The sequence below is a fragment of the Microtus ochrogaster genome, chromosome 8 (genome assembly GCF_000317375.1).
Source record: "Microtus ochrogaster isolate Prairie Vole_2 chromosome 8, MicOch1.0, whole genome shotgun sequence".
NCBI classification, from domain to species: Eukaryota; Metazoa; Chordata; class Mammalia; order Rodentia; family Cricetidae; genus Microtus; species Microtus ochrogaster.
Window position 1 is genome coordinate 66,373,496 of NC_022015.1, and position 8,892 is coordinate 66,382,387.

Here is an 8,892-nt window from a genome sequence, read left to right on the forward strand (position 1 = left end):
TCTATCTATCTATCTATCTATCTATCTATCATCTATCTATCTATCTATCTATCTATCTATCATCTACCTATCTACCTATCATCTCTATCTCCCCACTACCTGCCGCCTGTAACTTGTGGATCAGATGTGAACTCTCGGCTACTGATCTAGAACCATGCCTGTCTGCTGCTGAGCTCCTTGCCATGATCGTCATGAACTCACCCTCTGCAACTGTAAGTAAGCCCTCAGTTAAATATAAGTTTATAAGTTTCCTTGCTCACGGTGTCTCTGCACAGCAATGGAAGTGTAAGACTCCATCTCTCCAACACATGCTTTGCTTTACACATGAGGGAGAGAAGCACAGATTGGGACTCTGCAAGTTGACGAGGGCTTGGAGATGGGCAGTGCTTGCGTTTCTATGCTTCAGCTTCTATCCCTCTGCTCATGGTTCTATGGGAAGTAGCTTCTGGTTTGATATGTGTGCCTATTTTTCATTCAATCAAAGCTTTCCTTGTTTGCTTTGCGGTCACCAGCTACTGGAGACCATAAAGACAAAATATATGCTATAACTAGGTCACATCACCTGAAATTGAAACAACACAGGACTGAAAACTTGCCTGATGGAAAATCTCAAGTAAGCAATTATAACTCAATATTAAAAGATACAAACACCCATCAAATAAATACTTGCTCTGGGTGGGGCAGTCATTAGGAAAACAGATTTGTAAAAACTGCTTCCTTATCTCAAAGGCTAGCTAGTTGGAAAGACAGAGTTGTTGTGGTATGAGCGGCTAGTGGTGGGCCACTTCCCGCTACCTGGCTGCCTGCATGGCTAGCTTTACCCGAAATAATTACACAGAAACTGTATTCTTTTAAACACTGTTTGGCCCATTAGTTCCAGCCTCTTATTGGCTAGCTCTTACATATTGATCTAACCCATTTCTAATAATCTGTGTAGCCCACGAGGTGGCTTACCAGGGAAGATCTTAACCTGTGTCTGTCTGGAGTGGGAGAATCATGGCAACTCCCTGACTTACCTTCTTTCTCCCAGCATTCTGTTCTGTTTACTACGCCTATCTAAATTCTACCCTATCAGAGGGCCAAGCAGTTTTCTTTATTACTTAACCAATGAAAGTAACAGATAAGATACAATACCCACCTCCATCACAGAGTATATAAAATAATAGCACTAATGTATTTTACCATACACCCTAAGTAGATGGTATTTGGAAACCTATGGGTCCCATGCTTTAAGATCTGTTATTGATGTTTGCAAAAATGTAAATATGTACTGATATTATGTAACCCAAAGCAACAAAATGCTATGGTAAATATGAGATAATGGTGGGAGATTATGGATGATGTTGGTGGTAAAATAGCAAAGTTGTGTTTTTAATACTTACTCTGAATTCAGAATTTTAAAATATGAGTAGTAAGGGAAAGGTTGCTGAGAGAACCTGAGGGTAGACTAGCAATGTTCTTGGAAGCTAGGCTTTGGTGTTTGGTTCGTGCTAAAGGAGAGTTCTAAAATACAGGGTGGTATTTTGGTTCGGCGAGGATATGAAAATCAGTGTAGATTGTGTGTTTAAAGGGTTCGGCGTCATTTCTGGCTCTTAGTAAGGTTTATTACGTGTCCACTGTTGTTTTGAAAAGAAGACACTTTGTGTAGTGTTTTAGTGATATATTTTCTGCTTAGTGAAATGTAGAAAGACAAGAATGGCTGGAGGCAGAAGGGGCAGTGCGGAGTTCATCAGGACAGATGGCAGGCAGTGTTGGGAACTGAGAGAAATAATTTAATAGTTGAAGGAATAATGGTAGATGTTGTGGCCAGTTGAGTGCACAGGATGAGGGATAGAAGAACAAAAGGTGTATCTGAAGTTGAAAAGATTGAAGGATTGTAAGCATTTTAATGAAGCCAGGAGGGTTACTTAAAAAAAAAGTTCTTGGTGAAATAATAAATTTGCTTGGGGGAGGGGACTGGAAACTAGCAAAGCACACAAAGATATTAAAATATCTCTTCTGTGAAAAACTTGGATATTTGTCTAAACTTTGGTTTAGATATTCTCTACCTCTTTATTCTTTTCTGAAGATTTTTAACTCATTTTTATTTTATGTGTATGATTGTTTTGCCTCCATGTATGTTTGTACATCACATGCATACAGTGCCCAGAAAGGCCAGAAGAGGGAATCAGAACATTTGGGACAGGACTTACAGACAGTTGTGATCTGGAACTGGGAACCAAACTAAGATGCCCTGCAAGATCACCGCATGCTCTTTACCACCGGACCATCTCTCCAGCCTGTCTTCTTGTAGAGCCTTTCACCTCTCCATCTTCCCCCTGAGAACATAATATCATCACTGCCCCCCCCCATCAAAAACATCTCTGACTTCAGAGTCAACTAGAATTTCCCTGGAGTCATATTCCTGCCACTCACAAGTTAGACAATTCTGGCAAATGATTTCACTCCCTAAATCTTAATTTCCTCACCGATAAAATGGGACTATATGTGTATCTGTATTTCAGGGATTGATGAAGTTTAAAAGGAAGTGATTCAGACAAAAAGATGCCTTGCCAATAGTGACTATAATAAGTGCTCCTTGAAAAAAGAACCCAAATACAAACAAAGAATAAGTTTAACTACTAACTGCTTCTCAAGTATGCCCCCAGAAATAGATTAATATATACCCAGTTCTGTGGTTAACAGAAGAAGATTCAGTATGGTCTGTTCAATAGATAATTCTGGGTCAATGGAATAAAATAATATTGTGGGAGACTTTTTTCCTGGAGGAAGCATGATACTCAACCCTGTTACTCATTCTAGATAGCCAACAAAAACAGACCAAAATAACAATACCACTAAAGTCCAACTCAGAAAACTAGCAAGTTTCTGGAGTCACTTAGAGGAGCATGGGTAAGTAGTTATGTAAAGGAACACAGGCAGCTACATCACCAAAAGTTCACCCTATAACCCATGAAAGCAAGAATCCTGGAGCTCTCTGCACAATTTACAGGCAGCTCAGGAGGACAGTATCCCTTCTTCTGGACAGTATATAGCCTTAAGGAGGGAGATGCTTTGTGAATCTGATAAGTTTCAGGGACTTCTTGAGACTTGCGAGTTCTTTACTGGCTGAATCTTAAGGAGCCTTCCTTCAGAACTTACAGGGACTTGAGTTCCCTCCTGTGTGAAGTATTTCAATTTGGAGGAAATTGGGGCTGCAGAGATGGCTCAGTAAATGCATGCTGCTTTTACAATGGGCCCGAATTCAGTGCCCAGCACCCACATGAGGCAACTGCTAACCGCTTGTGACTACAGCTCCAAGGGATCCAGGGCCCCCTTCTGGCCTCCTCCAATACCTGGACCACATGCACATGCCCAGATATTTATAGACATAATTAAGAAGAAAATAAATCTTTCAATTTGGAAGAAATTGCCGCACAACATATGGTTTAAGAAGTTAAGCTCGATTCCTGCCTAAAATGATATACAAGTTAGTTTTAAATAAAACAGGAAAACATCTTCATGGTATTTTAAAATATTTTTCTTAGAGCCAGAAAGACTTTCTTAAATAGAACGCACAAGGAATTAACCATAAGGAAACATAAATAAGTTAAGACATCTGTTCACTTAAAATCTTTTATTAAGAAACTGAAAAGTTAAGTTGCAGTTTGGGAGAAAAAGTCACATATGTATTCACAAATGCATCCATACACACATATATGAGTATATATACATAGGCAATAAATTATAGAAATATATACATGTATTCACAAATGCACACATACACACATATATGAGTATATATACATAGACAATAAATTATAGGAATATATACATGTATACACACACACACACACACACACACACACACACACACACACATATATATATATATATATATATATATATATATATATATATATATATATATACATACTATTATATTAGGGGTTGGAGAGATGGCTCCGATGTTACAAGCACTTGCAGAACTTGCAGAGAACCCAGGTTTGGTTCCCAACACACACATGTCAGCTCACAATCATCTGTAACTCCAGCTCCAGTGTACCTAATGCCCTCTTCTGCCTCCAGTGGCACTTCACATATGTGATGTACATACAAGCATGCAGGCAAAACACTTAGACAGATAAAAGTAAAAACAAATAACACTGAAAAATGTATCACATTAAAAGTAGACGTCTTGTAGGAAAAAAATGGCAAAGGACTTGAAGGAATCATCCACAGAAGATAACAAATGCTGGTGCATAGACAGGAACACATTCATTTTTACTGTTGCTGGACAAATGCATGTTGTGAGCACAGAACACGTGATTGCACGCTACAGTGGACAAGGAGAAGGCAGCTGACCTCAGCTTTTACACACTGGTGCTGAGCGTTGGAAACAGTGCTGTTAACACTGACATTGGATAAACATAGAATGCTCCATTTGATTCTTTAACAACAAAATGTTCATAGTCATTGAAAAACCTGAACTAGACTATTCATAGCAAATCTATTAGGAAGGAAGGAAGCTAGAAGCAACCCAACTAAGGTAGTTGAATAAGTTTTGGGTTAAGTGCACAACGGAATACTATACAGCAAAAACCATGAAGAAACTACATACAACATGAAGAAACTAAATACAGCAGTGTGGATGAGTCTATAAAACATGTACTGTACAGCAGAAGAACTGCAGATGTCAGATGATACATATATGCTTCTATCTATATAAAGAGCAAAAGCAACAAATATGATGATTATGTAAAGTAATGCTCATGTTAATCAGCTATATCTAGTTCTTCCACATTATAAATTTATTTCAAAGCAATGTTGTGAAGGTAAGTAGAAAAAAAATTTATCCATCAAATTGAAAAAAAAGGAAATGAATTTACAATCTTGCTGAAAGTCATTGGTGATGTCTAAGGAACAAGACTAGAAAGGGAAGAAGACAGGAGGTGAGGGCTCTGAGAATGGGAATGGCCTATCCTACCCTGGTGCTCATGATATGAGGGACTCTTTTACAGATGAGATTTATATACTTCCATGTATATGTGTTGTAGCCAGTGGAAAGCTCATATATGTTTGTAATAATATATGATATATAACATAATGTATGTATATGACTGTCTATGGCTCCTAACAACTTTAACTGAAAATGAAAATTTTGTCAAAGCAATTTCAGTTGAATACACAGATTGAAGAATGGTAGGTAGAGTTTAGCGTGTCCTCAGAAATTATGCCACACAAATGTTCACATAATCAAAAACAAACATCCCGTGGTCACTAAGACAGAGCAGGGGTCCGGGGGAGCTCTGTAAATGCTGAGACAGCACAGCCAGTACCCAAGGACCTTCAACTTGGCAGAGTCAGCTTGGACTTCACAAGCCCAGATCTCGAAGGTATCTAGGGAACCTCTGCAGTAAAGCTCAGCTCTTGGTTAGAGAGAAAGGGTGCAACTATATCCTTTGCCAGCTGGTCAAAGGTTGTGTGCTCACTTGTCTAAAAGCCTGGAGGAAGCAGCCAATCAGGCTGGGGTGAGTAAATACTGCAATCTGAATGTGCACTGGGAGACAGCAGTTCACCAACTAGCTAAATGAATTGATTGTCTTTTTTAGGTCGGTTCCTAGGAGACGAGAGAAGAGACGGGCTGTCTATAAAACCCTTTGTGAGGCAGTAGTGGTCGAGGGACCTTGTGATCAAGAGATAGGAGGCACTTAGTGTACAGATGAGACAGAAGGCAGAGCCCAGGAACATGAAACGTCACTGGGAAATTGATGAGCTGGGTTCTGTTATAAGATATCTAAGGTTATCAAGGTTCCAAGCCTCACCCAGGAACTGCTCTGGGAAAGGCTAATGTGGGAATGGAGGGGGATGTGGATGTGTGCTGGGTGGACCTTTCTTCAAAGGCTGACCAGTCTGGGGGCTCTGGACATGGGTTTCCTCTAAGGGGGGCATAGTAACAGGTTATTTAGTACCCTATGGTGAGCAAGAACAGAAGCAGACCGAGGAAGTAACGGAGATGCCAGGAAGGTGCCTATCCTAAGAGAGGGGAAACCAGAAATACCTCAGAGATCAAAGACTTCATGTTGGAAATGCTTAAACTTCTGGAATTAAGTCTGTGCCCCAAGTTCAGTTAGCTTTGTGTCCTGAAGAAAAGGAGTATGGGAATGTTCCCTCAGGCCTCTCACACCCGCAAAGGACTCCAGGCAGCCCCTCCTGGTGCACAGGAGACAGCAAGTGTCACTAGCAGCTTCACATTTTAGGGGCTCTAAGTTGGCCATGAGGCAGTGCACTTGTACAAATGGACAAGAAGACCAAGTAAGCATGTAAGGACACAGAAGCCCTGAAGTTAATGACGCCAGGGTATCAGGAGATGAGTCAGTGTAAATGGTATGCAATTCCCCCAGCCGTTGTCTTGACTAGCAAAGTCTCAGAAGCAAACTCCCTTCGCCTCATGATGGTGGTACCAGAGGAAGCAGCTGGCTGCAGGAAATGGATATACATGCAGAAAACTTGAAGGACGAATAGGTCAGGGGGAGACATCTGTAGAAAGGAGAGGGTGGGCCCCTGCTTCCTTTCACATTGACCATATAAAAAGAAACAGCATTCAATGTAATAGCTGTTTTCATGAGCAAGTGTTCAGTATCATACTTCATTGTCCGGCATTTTGTTAACCACGTTAGAAAACATACAATACACACAGGCAAGAATTGCTAGAAAACCCGTTTTTCTAGAAAAGTTAGAAATCTGGATTTTTAGATTCAGTATCCTTGATACTGGCTATTGTTCATATCAACACTCTTGATATGGACCTTTCAACACAAGTTTACAAATCAAAGCAAAGCCCTTAGGGAATAGAACACTAAGGTAAGGGAGTTCTGTCCATAGGATACAACTCTCCTGCCAAAGGGCGAATCCATTGCCTTCAGTCCGGGACTGGGCCTTTAAGGTAGACGTTGAGCGTAAGGCCTGCCTGGTGAGCCAGGTATCAGGACCCCTGCAAGGGAAGACTCAAAAGGACTGGAGAGATGGATGAAGAGAGAAGAGCGCTGGCTGTTTTTTCCCAAGGATCCAGATTCAGTCCCCAGCATTCACATGGCAACTCACAACCATCCGTAACTCATTCTAGGGGATCTGATGTCCTCTTCTTCCTAGGCTGGATGTGGTGAGTAGATGTGTATGTAGACAAAACACCCGCACACATAAAATAAAATAAAAATATAAATCTTTAAGCATGCAAGAAAAAGAGGATGGTCCTTAAATCCTGGTCTAAAGCCTGTGCTGCCTCAGAAGGTAAATCTGTCTCCCAGATTGAAGAGATACAATTCAAATCTCTGAGAAGCCTTGGATGCTGTAAAACAGAGAAAGTGTTACAGGAATTCTCCTCTTCCTTACCCTACCTTTTCTGCTCTGGAAAACAGTTTACCATAAAGAATCTCTTTCCTATTGGACTTAAATAAGACAACAGAAAGGCTGTGATAGGCAATTTCCATTGTCGGCTTGACCGGAATAAAAGTGATGTGTTTGGGTGTCTAGGGGACAAACCCAGAGACATGCCTGTCAGTGCCTTTCCAGCTGCAGTGGAAAGATCTATCCCATATGTGGATGGAACCATTCGGAAGCTGGGGGTCCCGGGCCAAACAAAGCAGAGAATGTGACCTGGTGAATATTAGCGTCTCAGCTCCTCTGAGCTTCCCGATGGTGGACACAGTGTGACCTGCCTCCGCATACTCCTGCCCCCTGTCCTCCCTGATGAGATGGACTGCCCTCAAACTTTGAACCAAAACAAATCCTTCCTTCCTTAATTGATTATATCAGGCATTTGTCACAGAAGTGAGAAAAAGCTATATAAATAATACTATAAATAAATGAGTCCACCCAGACTCAGTAAATTCCCTCTCTCGCTCGCATAAATAATGGGTGGAACTGCTTATTCCATTGCCCCACTGACAAACTAAACTGCTTGTTAGCCAAACTTCAGCTAGCATTTTTCCTACCGTCAGATCACCCCCCCACACACACACACACACATGTGGACCACCCTCGGGCTAGCCGGCGCACAGCCTCTCCTGGGAACAGGCTAGTCTCTGAGTGAGACATTCTGATATACTAGCCCATCAAACCCTTTGTCCTATTTCTCCACACTGTCCTTCCAGCTTGGTTTCTTCGTCTCTGTAAGAGCATCCCCTTTCTGTCCAACTCCTCATAGATCCTACCATAGCAGTGTTCTCTCTATTGCAACCTTCCTCCTCCGCTTTGCAACAGTCCTCCTGCCCCGGCTGTAATCTTTTTAAATTAAGTCTCCCCCTGTTAAGGTCAGATTGACATATTGCTTAGCAGTGTCTTTATGTGTGCTAATCTGTACAGCAAAGTTCCTGACATACAGTGTGTTATTGAAAAAGTTCTGTTTAAGGGCACAGATCGTAGCTAGGGTGTCTACTATCTCAGTGGGAATCAGGCATCCACTGAGTTGACCCCACTGGAGGGTTAGTAGCAGTCAAGAGTACAATCATTGTTGTTCCCTGTGTAGCGGTGGCTTCCTTCCATAACACCACACCCAGTTCCCCTTCTTCCTTGGAGTCTATGTTATTTGGGGACCCTGTTTCTTTGGGTTTGTGTGGGTTGGATATTCTTTCTGTCTTTTAACCACTCCTGTGGCCCAAAGGACCTGGTGCATCTCTCTAGTTCAGAATTGACCTGGTGCATCTCTCTAGTTCAGAATTGAGCTCTGGACCCGCACAATCACCTCTACACGTAGCATCTCTCTGCAGCTACCTCCAACTTCATGGCAAGAGAGAACCTGGTACCAGGAGTGGAGTATTGCTGTGACAGACCTAACTGTGTTGTTATGGGAGGATTGCTGAAAGGCTTTGGAAGTTTGATCCAGATCTTGAGGTGGGATGACACATGCCTTTA